The sequence below is a fragment of the Anthonomus grandis genome, chromosome 2 (genome assembly GCF_022605725.1).
Source record: "Anthonomus grandis grandis chromosome 2, icAntGran1.3, whole genome shotgun sequence".
Lineage (NCBI taxonomy): Eukaryota > Metazoa > Arthropoda > Insecta > Coleoptera > Curculionidae > Anthonomus > Anthonomus grandis.
In genome coordinates, this window is record NC_065547.1 from 7,772,337 (window position 1) to 7,789,482 (window position 17,146).

General features: G+C 29.8%; 1 protein-coding gene across 1 annotated transcript in view; it reads left to right on the forward strand.

The window, feature by feature from the left end:
- Positions 1-5,387: 5,387 nt before the first annotated feature.
- The window catches only part of LOC126750185 (facilitated trehalose transporter Tret1-like), an 83,373-nt gene continuing 71,614 nt past the window's right edge, over positions 5,388-17,146 (forward strand). Inside the window, exon 1 of the mRNA XM_050459717.1 lies at positions 5,388-5,692. The gene's annotated coding sequence lies outside the window, so the exon portion shown is untranslated. The remainder of the gene's footprint in view (positions 5,693-17,146) is intronic.

The window sequence follows — 17,146 nt, forward strand, 5'->3', positions numbered from 1 at the left end:
TCAACTAAAGTAAAAAAATTAAATGTAGAGCCTTCTATGAAACAAGCCTAATTTACCAGATTATTTTTCTGTAAAATTCACATGTTGTACAATAACATACGCAAGATCTTTCTAATAGCATCACAAAAGGAAACTGCCAATAAATTCATAGAACCAAGTCTAAACTGCCATATATCATTTTCAACAATTAATTTATTATTTTAATTTAAGGTTCTCATTCTTTAAATCAAAAATTATTAGCCAAACAACTCCTTTTTGTGGCAATAACTGCACTTAAGTATTCTTTTGTAGCTAACTAAAGCTAATAATTGTTATTAATATTATTGCCTAATAGAATGCTTGAAGTAGTTTTTGAGATTTTGGACTTTCTAAGAGTCTCTTGTAAACCTCTTTTTCTAGCTGAAAGAATTTTAACAGTTTTCTCACTCTTTAAATTGGAAACTGCTACACTCATACATAAGTCCGTTAGTCCACCATCCTGCACCAGCAGTAGCATTGACGAGTATTTTAATGACTCATTTTAATATTTAAAATTAATTATATATCTGTTGATTTCATTATTTTTGTTTTAGGTTAGTTCTTGCCTTTTCTTTTCTTCTTTTTTAGTTTTTTCTTTGATTATATAAAATATGCTCCTATGTACAATCAAAATCGATTCTATATCCTGGTTTTATGCTGTATTCTGTATAACTAAATAACTACTAGTATTATAAATTCTAGGATTAGGAAGCTTTTAGCGCAAGTTTGTAAACTTAGCAAATAAAGTATATTTTGACTTTGACTTATTATTGGTTTCATGAGAATACTTCAAGTAGTTTTGAAATGAGTGGGCACCTTGTAGCACCTGTATAAGCAACTTTTAAACACTATAGCATAGAAAATCTAATATCTTCGAAATTATATTTTATGCTAAGGTGTAATGGTTATTGTGGTACTATCTACACTTAAACATTATCTTGTAGCTAATTAAAACTAATAATTGTTATTAATATTACTGCTTAATAGAATGCTAAAACTACTTCAAGTTCTTGAGATTCTGGACTTTCAAATCAGTGGGTACCTTAGGAATCGAGCATAATTTTTAGACACTATTGCATATCAAGTCCAACTTATAATATAAACTCAAATATACGCTATACTGCGAGTTCAACTTAAAACAACATTTGTAGGCCTTACTTCAATAAACATTATGCTTTCGGTTTCACGAGAATGCTTTAAGTAGGGTTTGAGATATTGGATTTTGAAATGAGTGGATACCTCAGGCATTAAGCATAATTTTTAGACACTATTGCATATTAAATCTAACTTATAATGAAACTCAAATATACATTATACTGAGTTGAATCCAACACAAAATTTATAAGACATACTTTATTGAATACTATGGTTTCGATCTCATGAGAATGCCTTAAATAGCTTTTGAAATATTGGACTTTAAAGAAATGTCTGGGTACCTTAAAATTCGAGCCGAGGTTTTAGACACTATTGCATTTAAAGTCTAATATCTCCGAAATTATAATTTATACTAATTAGACCTAAAACAACACTTGTAGGGTTTATTTCAAGGAATATTATGTTTTCAGTTTTATAAGAATGCTATGTGAGTTTAATATTTCAAAAATTAAATTTGAATACTCTTCAAATACCCCTTGTGTAAACATTCAAGAAGATTTAGCGAGAAGCGTATTTAAATATGTTACTTATCTTAAAATACCTATTTATATTTATTATTAACTATAACTTACAAAAAGCGAAAAAAACTTATGTTTTGCTTATATTATCTAAACAATTAAAAAAATTAAAACCCACAGCTACAGTATTATTCATTATTTGTAACTATATTGTTACTTAGACACCAACAGGTATATATCCTCAAGACCAAATTAACCAAATACAATAATTTGAAATTGCATAAGAAATTATACATTATTCTAAATTGGACCTAGAACAACATGTACTTATAGGGCACACCTGAATGACTATTGTGCTTCCAGTTTCATGAGAATGCTTCAAATAGTTTTTGAGATATTGGACTTTGAAATGAGTGGATACATTAGGCTACAAGCATAACTTTTAAACACTATTCAAATTCAAATATATTACATAAAGTTATATACAAAAGTGTTATTGTTACATAGGAAAAATAGGTACAAATAAAAATAGATAACAACCCTATTTCATGAGAGAAGAAAAATAACGTTAAATACCTATATACCTAATGTAAAAATCCAAAAAGAGGAATCGGCCTAAGGCCATCTAATGACGTACCTTGTGTGCAGATTTCCTCTTCCAAAATGGCACAGATATTAAGAAGTTAAGAACGGCAACAGCCCGGCCGCTATGCAGGCGGAAAACAGGCGAGAGAACAAAAAGGTAGTAAAAATTACGACTAATATGCACTAAAATAACCCAATATCCACACACTCAGAACAACGTTTCAAAAAATGTTTGATTTTTCAATAAAAATTGTTTGGTTTTGGCTTTGAAAATTTTTGGATAATTATAATATTTTTTCAATTCAGCAGGCAGTGTGTTAAAAAGAACTGGTCCATAATAGGTTACAAATCTTTGGGTCACATTTGTACGTTTAAATGGAATAAACATATTTATCTCTTTTGTTGCTCTTGTGAGATAGTTGATAGAATCACTATTAATTGGTGATAATGTAGTATGGACATAGTTTAAAGTGGAATGCATATAAATATTTCTGACACTTAGTAAATTTAGATTATTATATAGTTCACCAGTTGAAAATCTATATGGTCTTTTAAATATTATTTTTAGTGCAGAATTCTGAGTGATTAACAACTTCTTTATAGTAATGTTATACGCGCAACCCCATATAATAATATAGTACCTTAAATTGGATTCCATTAGTGCGTTATATAAAGTTTTTAACATTTTTACATTTAGGATTTCAAGTACCTGATACAATTTATAGAAAATATTCCTATTTTTTTTATTAACGAATGCAATATGTTCCTCCCATTTAAGATACTGATCCAGTATAACCCCCAGATATTTGATTTTTTCAACTTTTTTTATTTTGATACAATTACATGCATCATTATGCGATAAGCAGTCATTATTTTGAATAACAATCTCTGTGGGCGGTGGTTGATCTACTGACGTTGCGGAAAAACTCATATAATAAGTTTTATTAAAGTTTAAACTTAAAAGACTATTGTTGAGCCACTCATACATTTTACTAAGGCCAATTTCGGCTTTTTTAAAGACTCTCTACCAAGAATTATCAGAAAACAATAATGCAGTATCATCTGCGTACGAAATAACTTCTCAGTCGTCCAATAAGCTTCCTATACTATCTTAACTATCTTATCTTAAACTTCCTAATATACACAAGGAAGAGTACTGGTCCCAGCACTGTCCCTTGTGGAACTTTTTCTGAACTTTATCTGATAAATAATTTTTTAATAAGTTAAGAGGCCCGTTTCGAATACCAATTTTTTCTAAACGGTTAAAGAGAATTTCATGTGAAACGGTATCGAAGGCTTTCGAAAGATCCATAAAAACTGCTTAACTTTTTTTTCTGTTTTGCAGATTAATGTTAATATTATTAACTAAGTCAAATACGGCTTTCTCCGTTTTTTTTTTATCTCGAAAACCATAGCTTGCTTTTCATATAAAAGATTATTCTTTTCCAGGAAATTCATTATTCTAGACTTTAAACATTTTTCAAATATCTTAGCAAAGTTATTTATGAAAGAAATGGGTCTATAATTAGTAGTTTCATCACGATTATCTGATTTATATATAGGAGATACCAGAGAGACTTTTCAATCAGAGGGGAAGTTAAACGTTGAAAATGACAAATTTATTAAGTAAACTAAAGGTTTTAAAATATGAACATGTATTTTTTTAATTAAATTTGTTGAAATTTTATCTTCCCCTGGTGCTGAGTTATTTTTTAATGTTTTAATGTGCATTATAAATTCATTTGTATTAACTGGAAAAAGAAACATGGAGTTAGGATTAATTTTAATTTTTTCTTTAAAACTCGATGAATTCTTATTGATATTTTTTTGAATTTTTGAACTTACATTTGTAAAAAACTCATTAAAGGTATTACTAATTGTTACTTCATCTGTTATTATGTCATTATTTACTTTTATTTTAAAATTATTTTGAGGCGCTTTTTTTTGATGGTTGGTAATCTCATTAATAAATTTCCATGTTTTTTTTGTAGTCATTTTTGGATTCATCTATTTTTAGCTTATAATAATTATTTTTTGCCAATTTCATTACCTTAGTTAAATTATTCCTAAATTTTTTATATTTTATTTCATCGGCAAAATTATGGTTTATGTTTAAAGATTTTTTCATGCTATCTCTCTGTTTTATAGAATTAATAATACCCTGGGTTACCCAAGGCTGACGTTTTCTTGTTTTGCTATTTAGTGTTATAATATACGTGTGTTTCCTTAGAGAATATAAAATTTTATTTTTAAAACAGGTATATGACTCTTCTATATTGTTGTTTGTAAACACTTCTTCCCATATTTCTTTAGCCAGATCATTTTCTAAATTTGTGTAATATATATTTGCTTTCCGTTGCATGCTATTAAACTTGGCAATATTTAGAAATATATATATATTCGAAATTTCGAATCGCAACAAAATATTTCATTTCGAAGGGAGAACATATGCGGTGAAAGAACGGAAGATTTGCGCGATTGGCGAAATTCGATGTTGACATTAAATTTTTAATAATTAATTTTGTTTTTCAGTTAGTTGTAGATAAATCCGTAGCATTAAGGTGTTTATTGTAAAATCCGAGTATCACAATGAAATTCCGTTAATCTACGGATAAATCCGTAGTGTTGGCAACGCCGCTTTAATGTCTGTGATGATACAGATTAAAAGAAGGTGCGACAAGGATAAAGCGCGCGGCGGGCACACCTAGCGACATCTCATAGAAAGTTGGCGAATGTTCCGGAAGAGTGATCTACCTAATAGATAAGGAGCCCTCTCCGCTAGGAGGCCAGTTCAAGTCTGAATATTGGCGCGACTTTTGAATCGAAAACATTGTTAACAAATATCCTTAGTAGTCTTAATTTATTGTGTTTAGTGTGTAATGAATCAGTTTAGTATAAAAATAAACAATTTGTAATCGAAATTCTATACTAAAAATTAAATAAATAAATAATCTATGGTGAATGATATATTTTTTTTATTTGCTGGTCCTGCCACAGTAATGACCCGTAATAGTGACACACAAACACTTACATCTATAAACAAATAAATAAGATAATAGCGCACATTCACACGAAACGTTATCAAGAATTAAGTGTATTGCCACTTAACCTTTCTCAAGAGATTCGGTACTTAATGGGGGGGTACCACCGTATAGTCAACGGTAACAATCATTCAGTTTCCTGCTACCGCTTTTCGCTTTTTGGCGGGATTACAAAAACCGGCGAGTGGCGCACTTTTCTTAACAGTTCGCGATCTACCGTCGTGCCTACGACCAAAAATAAACTTTATACATAAATAACCACCTTATTATATATAGTCTAATTATTAATATTACTGAGCGGTTTATTGGTATATTAATAATAATAATAATACCATAAATAGTAATAGTTTCTTCTTTTTGAGTGCCGTTGCGTTTTTTTCTTTGGGGACTTTTTGGTGTCCGTGGCCTCGGTTTTTTCTTTTTTGGACTTTACAGGTGAGATATTTTTAATTATTTATTTGTTTGGGTGAAAACGAAAGTGTTTATCTGGCAACAGGTCAAAAAAGTGTTTTCGTGCCGCCGGTATAAATAAATACGAAAGCAACAGATTGTATTGACCCGATGCCAAGAAAAAAAATTAAGCAAATTTGTATAGCGAAGTTACATCGTAATATTTTACCTGCTGTATGATTTCAAATAATTAGACCAGACATTTTCAATATATTAATAAAAAAGCGTCTTCAATATGTTCCATAAACCACCCTGTAAATTAAAAACGAGGTACTTTTTGACATTACTCTATGTGCTGTTTGTATCTTATTTTTAGATACAGGTGCTGGTAAAATATCGTGACGTAATTCTGGGTGTCCCGGAAGTATGTACATCACTTGCAGTGTGCGTACATTCATGTAGGTAAATATAGGGACAATGCGTAATATGTGTTTTAATATGAGATGAAAAAAAAACTTTTGAGTGATCTTATGCAAGAAAGTACTAAGAGCGATTTCAAAAATTTTCTGTCAAATCAAGCAGCGCCAAGAAAAATGTATTATTTGAAGTTAGCGCTTTTTCCATATTTACCCTCATACCTATTAATCAGCTGAGATGGAGTTTATTTATTCCCTCGAATGTTTTCTTCTGGATCCGCCCCTGAACTAAATTATTGGGTAACTTTTTTTTTTAACTGAACCAAATGTGATTTCTATATACATACAGTGGGCTGTTACTGACATTCAAAAATTGGAAAACTTTACCTTTCGATTGGCTTGAAATTAAAGAATTTGAAAACTTTTTTTGAATTTGAAACAGGCAGGAAAAAAGAAACCTTCTAATAAATGAGTGGTCAAAAATTTAATTTAAGCTGTTTACGTATAGATTTAAAATTTGAAAAACTTAACTTCTCTCAAATCTCAAATCCCCAAAAATTAAAAATGACAAAAACTTTGGTTTTTCAACTACCTAGAAATTGAAGAACTTAGGAACTTTGCTTTTACAATTGCCTGTAAGAAATAACAGATTATTTTAACAGCCTGCAAGAAGGAAACTTGTCGATCTCTGTCTCAACCTTCATTTAAAAAAAATGGCCTACAATTTTCTTACAAACAGTTTCAAAAATTGGGAAACTTGCTTTGCTTTTTTAAACTGTCTAGAAAAAACAACCGATGATTTTAACAGCTTGGAAGAAAGATTACAAATTGGTTAAGTACCGTTGCAAAAAATTGGGAAACTTTGGGAACAATTTAAAAACTTTTCTTTAACTGCGAAAATAATCATTAGATAATTTCAATAGCCTAGAGAGAAAAATCATCAATAAGTGTTATATTTCAATTATAAATTTATATTATTTTCAATTATAAATTTAATAAGAATTTGATTCCTTAATGTGGATGATGGAAATAATGTTTAATAAGACACTATGCCTCAGTTTTATCATCAAATTCCCTTGAAGATTATGATCGATTTATATACAGGGTGTCCCAAAATTAGTAGACGAAACGCGAACCCTGTATCCTTTGGTCAAAAATAACCTCACTTTTTTCTATAAACATATATCGGCAAACGGCCCCCAAGGGAGCTACGCCCCTTTTAAAGGGGGCACCTGAAGATGTTTTTTTTTCCACTTATTTTCGAAACGGGTAAATATAAAAATTTTAAATTTTGGTATTCTCCCAATTTTGATATGCTGAATTTAGTTCTCATTTCATAATTTTCATTATTTAGTCAGGTGCGTATCATTTAGGAGGTGAGCCTAAAAAAATACTTAAAAAAAAAATTGTTTGCAAAGTTTTTGTTTTTTTTTTTCTTTAAATTTTAAAAATGTAAAGCTTTTTACGTAAAAAAGTACCTCTTGGTCAATAACTCTACGAGTTACCATTTTCGAGAAAAATGCATTTAAAAATAACACTGCATAGTATTATTAATAACAATTTTTATTAAAACTCAATAGCACGCTTCAAAAGTAAATTGCAAACAGATAAAAATACTTATTTATTTGAGGCAAATGTTCAAATAAGTTTCCGTTTTCCTGAATGTATAACCTGGATCTTTTTTGAATGTTTTGGGTCGATCTAAGAATTTCAAATCGGTTTTCTCTTATTTGGCCTGCAGCTGCGAGAATTCGCCTCTGAAGCTCTTTTGGAGTATCAATTTCGGTGGCATAAATAATATTGCACTTATTATCCCAAAGATAATAATCCAGAGGATTAAGGTCAGGCGATCGTACAGGCCAGTTTATTGGACCACCTCGGCCTATCCATCTGCCTGTAAAATTATTGACCAGCCAGTTTCTCACCTGTCGGCTGTAGTGAGCTGGTGCCCCATCGTGCTGAAAAATCATTTCCAGCCGAGTTTCTATGGGAACATCGTCCAGTAAATCTCTGAGATTGTTTTAAAGAAAATTTAAATAATGACGACCAGTTAACCTGTGTGGTCAAATAATTGGGCCTATCAATTTATCTCCCATCAAACCCGCCCATACGTTAAAGGAAAATCTATGCTGAAAGTTAGTTCGTCGAACTACTCTCGGATTCTCGATGCTCCAAAAATGAGTATTACGCCTGTTAAAGCCCTTACTCCTAGAAAAAGTTGCCTCATCTGATCACAAAATTTTTTGACGAAGATTTGGGTGATTTAAAATCCAATGACGAAAGCCTACTCGAGCTGCAAAATTCTTTTCACTCCTGAACCCTTTTATAATGGAAAGGTTGGTATCCTAACATCTTAGTCATTCTTCTAATCTGAAATTATTTTTAAATATTTTAAATTGCATAGGAAATAAGCCTAAACCTTAGTAAGCTACTAAACATTCCAGTTAGTCGTCAAAAGGATTTGTTTTGGGGTGTTTGATGTTTGTGATAAGACTTATCCAAGTAAATAAAGTAAATAATAATAATAATAGTAATTAGAGTATTTTGAAACGAATTTTATGCGATCCGACGATAATAATTAATAACAACACTATTTATACCAATTTCAATTTTCAGTTATAAGTACTTTAAATTTAATTTTTTGGATAACAAATTAGGTACTTAATTATTCATTTATTATATTTAATTTTACTTACATTTGACTTTGGGATATTGGTAATCTCTTCTAAGGTTCTCAATGATATTTGAGGGTTTTCTTCAATTAAATTCAGTACTTCCCCATAACCATCATTTGCAATTGGTCTTCCTTGCCCTCGAGCACGTTCGAAGGATCCATATTCAAGTAAATTTCTATGAATTCTAACAAAAACTTTCCAATGTGGAAGCCTTCTTGCAGGAAATCTCCGCCGATACTCTCGTGCAGCGGCATGTGCGTTTCCATTGCAAAACCCATACATAAAATGAATATCTACTTTTTCACGGGTCGAAAAGTCTTCCATAGTTAAAAAGATATTAACAATTTGAATGCAAAATGACAACTAATCAATTACAACAAATTTTAATGTCATTATGCAGTGTGTCAATTTTTTCCAAAGCCTGCTACTAAGTTTTCATAAAAATTGGTAGTGAAAATAATACTATGCAGCATTATTTTTAAGTGCGTTTTTCTCGAAAATGGTAACTCGTAGAGCTTTTGACCAAGAGATACTTTTTTACGTAAAAAGGTTCAGTTTTTTAAAATTTAAAGTAAAAAAAAACAAAAACTTTGCACACAATTTTTTTTAGGTATTTTTTTAGGCTCACCCCCTAAATGATACGCACCTGACTAAATAATGAAAATTATGAAATGACAACTAAATTCTGCATATCAAAATTGGGAGAATACCAAAATTTAAAATTTTTATATATACCCGTTTCGAAAATAAGTGGAAAAAACCATCTTCAGGTGCCCCCTTTAAAAGGGGCGTAGCTCCCTTGGGGGGCGTTTGCCGATATATGTTTATAGAAACAATTGAGGTTATTTTTGACCAAAAAATACAGGGTTCGCGTTTCGTCCACTAATTTTAGGACACCCTGTATATATAGATTCAAGAATTGGGAAATGACATTTTTCAATTATCTAAAAATTTAAAAGTAAAGAAACTTTGTCATTTCAAATGCCTATAAAAAACCTAAGATGATTTCAACAGCTTGAAAGAAAAAATATCTTGGACCGTATTAAGTTTACTAAGAAAAATTAAAAATTTATTTCAACTGCGTAATTAATTCAGTAAATGGGAAACTTTATTTTCCAACTATTTTGTAGGAGTCTTAGATGATTGCAATAGTCTGGAAGGAAGAATATCTTGGACTGTAACTATTATACTAAAAAAAATTAACAATATCTACTTCCACTATTTAATAAGAAATTCAATATTTGTGAATCTTTTCTTTTCAATTGTCTTGAAATTTGAGAATATGGAAACTTTATCTTTTTAACTAAGTACCTTGAGAAAACTAGGAGGAATAATATCTTAGACTGTAACACATTTATAAAGGAAAATTACAAATCTACTTTAGCTACTTAATTATAAATTGAATAATTGGGAAACTGTACTTTCCAACTATCTAAATAGTCAAGAAAAGGGAACTTTGTCTTTTCAACTGCTTTAGAGAAACCTTAAATGATTTCAATATCCTGAAAATAAGAAAATATTGAGATGTTATTAATTTAATAAAGAAAATTAAAAATCCGCTTTAACTACTTAGAAATTCATTAATTGTGAAACTTTTTTTTTCAACTCTCTACGAATTCAAGGATAAGGAAACTTTGTCTTTTTAGTTACTTAGGAGAAGCCTTGAATGATTTCAATAACCTAAACAGAAGAATATATTGAAGTGTAACCAATTTATTAAGAAAATTTAAAATTCTACTGCAACTGCTTTATTAGAAATTCATTAATTGGAAAATGTTACTTTTCAACTATCTAGAAATTCAAAAATAAAGAAACTTTGTATTTTTAACTGCTTTGAAGAAACCTTAGATGATTTAAACAGCCTGGATAGAAAAATACGTTGGACTGTAACTCATTCACAAAGGAAAATAACAAATCTAATACAACTGTTCAATTAGAAATTGAATATTTGATACTTTTTAACTGTCTAGAAATTCCAGCATACTAAAACTTTGTCTTTTTAACTGCCTTGAAGAAACCTTAGATGATTTTAACAGCCTGGTAGCAAGAATATCTTAGACTGTAACAAATTTACTAAGGAAACTTTCAAATCTACTTCAACTATTTAATTAGAAATTCAGTAATTAGGAAATTTTTAATACTTCTCATTTAATACTCAATTAGAAATTCAAAAATAAAGAAATTTTATATTTTTAACTGCTTTAGAGAAACCTTAAATGATTTCAATAGCCTAAAATTGAAGAATACCTTAAACTGTGTTACACATTTACAAAGGAAAATTACAAATCTACTTTAACTACTTAAGAAATTCAATATTTGGAAAACTTTACTTTTCAACTATCTAAATAGTTAAGAATAAGGAACTTTATCTTTTCAACTGCCTTAGAGAAACCTGAGATGATTTCAACATCCTGAAACTAAGAAAATATTGAGATGTCATAAATTTAATAAGGAAAATGGAAAACCTACTTCAACTACTTAGAAATTCATTAATTGTGAAACTTTTTTTTCAACTCTCTACGAATTTAAGGATAAGGAAACTTTGTCTTTTTAGTTACTTAGGAGAAGCCTTGAATGATTTCAACAACCTGAACAAAAGAATATATTGGTGTGTCACCAATTTATTAAGAAAAATTAAAAATCTACCGCAACAGCTTTATTAGAAATTTGATAATTGGGAAACTTTCAATACTTCTCAATTGCTTAGAAATTTAAAAATAAAGAAACTGTGTATTTCTAACTGCTTTGGAGAAACCTTAGATGATTTTACCAGCCTGGATAGAAAAATACGTTGGACTGTAACACATTTACGAAGGAAAATTACAAATCTACTTGAACTGCTCAATTAGAAATTCAAAATTTGAAAAACTTTACTTTTTAATGATCTATAAATTCAAGAATAAAAAAACTTAGTATTTTCAACTCCTTTGGAGAAACCTTAAATGATTTTAACAGCCTCGAAGGAAGAATATATTAGACTGTAACACATTTACAAAGGAAAATTAATAATCTACTTCAACTACTTAATTAGAAATTCAATACTTGGGAAACTTTACTTTTTAACTGTTTAGAAATTCAAGAGTAAGGAGACTTTGAAATTGCGGTAAAGAAATCTTAGTTGATTTCAACAGCCTGGAAGCAAGAATAAATACCTTGACTGTAACCAATTTACTAAGGAAAGTCAGAATTCTACCTTAACTACTTAATTAGAAATTGAATATTTGGGAAACTTTACAACTTTTTTTTTGTCTAAAAATTCAAGAATAGGATACCTTTATTTTTCCAACTGCCTTGGAGAAACCTTAAATGAGTTCAACCCCCTAGAAAGACGAATATCTTGGACAAATTAAGTAAGGAAAATTAAAAATCGACTTAAAGTATTTAATTAGAAACTCATTAATTAGGAAAACCTACTTTTCAACTGTCTAGAAATTTAAGAATTAGTATAAACGTTCTTTTTCAACTGCCTTGAAGGAGGACTTTCTTGTAACAAATTTAATAAGGAAAATTAAAAATCTAATTTGACTTTTTAATTGGAAATTGAATAATTGGGAAATTTTACTTTTCAACTGTCTAGAAATTCAAAAATAGGAAAACCTTGTTATTTCAACTGTCTTGGAGAAAGCTTGGATGAATTCAACAGCCTGAAAGGAAAACGATCTTGATCTCTCACTAATTTGATAAGGCAAATTAAAAATCTACTTAAACTACTCACTTTTCCGCTGTATAAAAATTAAAATTAAGAAAACTTTTCCTTTTTAACTTTTACTTTTTGAGAAGCTAGAAATTCACCAGTTAAAAATTTTTATTAATTTGAAAACTTGATTTCAACAGCCTAAAAAAAAGAAAATTTTGAACTAAAATTTATAAAAAAATTAAGATCTTCTTTCATTAGTTAAATAAAAATTAAAAAAATACGAAACTACTTTTCTTTGCCTAGAAATTAAAAGTAGGGAAACTTTGATTTTTCAACTGTCAACAAATTCCAGGATTTGGAAATTACGTAGACACTAAATAATTGGAGAACTCTATTCTTTTAAGTGCCTATAAAGGCACCAGTGATGACGCCAACAGCCTTAAAATATAGGCATTTGGATCAATTTCTCATGCCCATTTAATGAAGCATAGTAATGGCGTATATAACGAGAATATTAAAACATTTCTGGAATATTGAAATAACATATTCTGGCAATATTAATATTATTGGGATTATTCATCTACTTTTCGCACACATAAATTGCGTTAATGTTTATTTGATAAAGTGAGAAAGAAATGATAAAGCATCAATAATTTTTACGTTCTTAATTCATTTAAATAAAAAAACTATATATGTTATATGCATATTTTCATTGTTCTCGATCTCTAAATAACAAAATCCGAAGGATATTAGGGGTTATTCTGAGAATATTTATGTTTATGTCACAAAAAATGGTACATTGTATGTACATCACATACTGGATCGTCTTGAAATTTAATTTTTTTTTACGTAGTTTTATCCACTACAGTCGAGAATTATTATTTTATTAATAACTTCCCAAAGCCTTCCAGGAATATCATAGTCAATAAAGTCATTTGTTCAAAAACCTTAAAAGGGACTCTTCTAGGATATGTCACCATTTTCTTATAAGTATATTACAGGAATATTTCAATCAAGATAAGACAGGGAATGACATTTTATATAATATGAAAATTGTAAGATTAATGATATTTAAACATGATTTTAAATTATTTACACTTTATATTATATTTATTTAAATTTAAAAATGTTGCCTTAGGAATAATATAATCAATGACTCATTATTTAAGGGATAGTCGCATATCATTAGAACGTCCCTGGGATGTCTTTATAACGAGATTATTTAAAATAATTATTTTAATATATACGCTCATATCTAAATGGGTTTAATCTATATGGCTAATTAGAAATTCCGCATTTAAAAAAACTGTTATATATATATAAAAGGTTTGTCACCACGATGTTACAACTGTAGTTTTTTTTGTCAAAAAATAATACTATTTAGTATAATAGTAATACTATTTATATATGTCGTTCATTATATACGTAATTACGTACCATGTAAATTAGGTTTTAAAAAGAATGTAATTAGAATATCAATATGTCCCAGAGACTTTTATTATTAAAGTTGCATGCAAAAAATTAATTTGCTAACTGAATATTGTGGTTTAGACGACTAAAAGGACCTCGAACGTGATCGAGATTAAAAATAACAAAGAACCGAAAAAAAAATAAATAAGATTTTAATTTTTAATAAGGTGAGTGTGTAGGTGCAAAATGCTCATTAACAACGCTTAAAGTTTTATTTAAAAAAAGATACAAAAATAAATGTATGCCATAAAAAAAGGTGCATTCAAATTAGTTTAATGTTTTTATATATTATTAACATTATCGCCTGTCCTGCAAGCTGATGCAATTTAAAAAAAAAAATATTTATTAAACATTAGAATTTTTCATAAATGCAGAATAATTTACATGCGTAAGTACTTATGATGTAACAAAAAAATATTTGCCTTTCATCAAAGTAAATGTTCGTTTAATTATTTAAAACAAAAAATAATATAAATATTTGTTGGAAATTTAAGAATAGCCCTTGTATTAAACAAACCAAAGCGACACGTCTGATGCACGTCACGTGATCGCTTGGTATAAATAGGCAAAGGGTCACGTGACTCACCACATTTAGACTAGGTTAGATACCGGGGGAAGATTAGAAGTTATTTGGTTTATTTGTGTTAACAAGTAACTAATTATTTGTGTTATAAAAGACTTTTTCAACTAGCGTGCGTGAAGCACTCACTTTACACACTTCCAGGGTTTATAAAGTTTTTACGCACTAGTGCGTTTTATTTTCCTTGTTTTCTTCGGTAGTAGACGAAATTTCCTATGTTACACGTGTGTAACACACCTTTTTTTTGTTAATGGGAGTTGTCAAATTTGAAATGGGAACTTTTCAAATCTTTAACTTATAGGATACAAACGTGATTTGTAACTTAACTTTATTTTATGAAACAGTTTTCAATTACCTGGAAACAAATAATATTTACTTAAAGCAGGAAGAATTTATAAATAAGTAAAAATCACTTTTGAAATAATACTAATGAATACCTTTAATTTTTTACTGTCTCGTAATAAATTTGCTTAAATTTATCAACAAATGGTCATGTGATAGTTCTTTGAAGGCTGACACCCTCTTACTGTTTGACGTGCAAACCAATATTACGTATAAATAATAATATTGATCTGAAAAATTAAAATTTAAATGCAAATCCAAATAAAACCTATTTACCGTCCTTAAATAAATAAGAAAAAAAAAAGATAATTATGTATAATTTTTTCCAGGCATTTCATAATCATTTTTAACTTTTAGAATAACCCCCACATTAAACAAACCAAAGCCAAATCCCCAGTACGTTTGACGCACGTCACGTGATCAGCTGGGTATAAATAGGGGAAGGGTCACGTGACTGTTCTGTCAAAACTGTAAGCTCCTCATATAGTTAGATAGTGGAGGGTTAGATACTGGCAGAAGTTATTAAATTTATTTGCCTTAAACTGAAAAACAACTTTTTATATGTATTAATTCTGCTTGCAAATAATAATTACTGTACGCTGCATATATATTTGAATAAAACTCAAACTTAAACTCAATTTATTCAAACATTATATACACATACTGTTTTACAATAAAGGGGTCATGCCTAAGTTGATTTAACAACTTGTATGCAGTACTGCCCTCAAAAAAGTTGGGAAAAAAAACTAGTTTGTTATACAACTATTCTTAAAAGTCTACAATATATACAGATATACAAGGTGTCCCGCACCACCGCACCCAAACTCCGCCAGAGCACACCGGACCCAACCCCAAGCCAAACGAGCCCAAAAGCCGCAGCCCCACCCCCACCCGCCCCCAAGCTACAGGGCGCCGAAGCCTCAATCACCAATTTGTGATTGTTGTAAAACTTTATATTAAAAAAAATTAAAAATCTGGCGACGTTGTATGGTCATTAGGAGACACCTAATAAAAATGTCTTTAAACATGCAGAGTTGCCGCTTCTATGTAAAACTAGCAACGTCCCTCCTATTCCAAATAGAAATGTTGTATTTAATTACATTTTCGGATTCTACATAAAATTGTAAGAATTTTAATGTATCACATGGTATATTTCTTTTTTTAATAATTGTTTTTTATTTTGAAACGCCCTGCAGCTCAAAGACACAAAAATAGAAGCACAAGTTTAAGGATTCTTGAGCATACCCATTTAGGAAAAAAAAGGGCAATTATTTAATTAAAACCCTAACACCCTGCAGCCCGGAAACAAATGAAAACGGTACCACAACCCCCAGGACCACCCGACCCAGAATCAAATCCAGCACGCTGCGACAAAACCCGAATACAACGATACGGGACACCCCGCATAGTAAATTAAAAACAATTTATAAATTATTACAAAACTATCTTTTGAAATAAAATTAAGCCGCACCTTTATTCCTGACTATCACATGATCAATTATAAATTACTTAACAAATGGTCATGTGACAGTTCAGTCAAAGCTAAGCCTCTCTCACTGTTTTGACGTGGCAAACCAATGTTGTAGTAAAAACTATTCTTCTTCCCTATAAAATATAAATAAACAAAAATAATATAAAATAACAAAAATGATAAACGCCTTTCTTCACAACAGCTTTAAAAATTGTTTAAAAAAAAAATTTCAATTTGAGAAACATGTAGGAAAAACCATTTTTTCCAAGCACTTCACTCTTTTGGAATTACCCTCATATAAAACAAAACCGAAGTCACACCCCTAATACGTTTGATGCACGTCACATGATCGACTGGGTATAAATAGGGGAACGGTCACGTGACTGTTTTATCAAAACTCTAAGCTCCTCCCACGATTAGGCTAGGTTAGATACCGGGTGAAGATTATAAGCATGCGGAGCCCTATATGTTATATTGAATGGCATATTTGCCGAACACATTCCTCTTAAGCAGCAACGTAAAAGAAGATTTCCAAATTATTATTCTCGAGAATTAATTAAGAACATTTATAGGAAAGAAAAGGCTTTCAAGGATTTTAAAATGGACAATTCTCCATTCTTTCAAAATAAATTCCATTCTCTTAGACGCCTTATTAAACTACAAATACGCAATGAATATAAGTTGTATATATCAAACACCGAAAGGAATATTTCTTTGGACCCATCTAGCTTTTGGAATTTTATTGGTTCTAAGAAGGCTGGCACCAGGATTCCTGGTATGATGAGGCTACCCGATGACGTGGTAATTAAAGACCCACAAGACATAGTTGATGCTTTTGCACTGTTCTTTCTTCTTACAATCAAATTTCATTACCATTCGTCGACGTCTGATAATGTGCCCCACTTTGA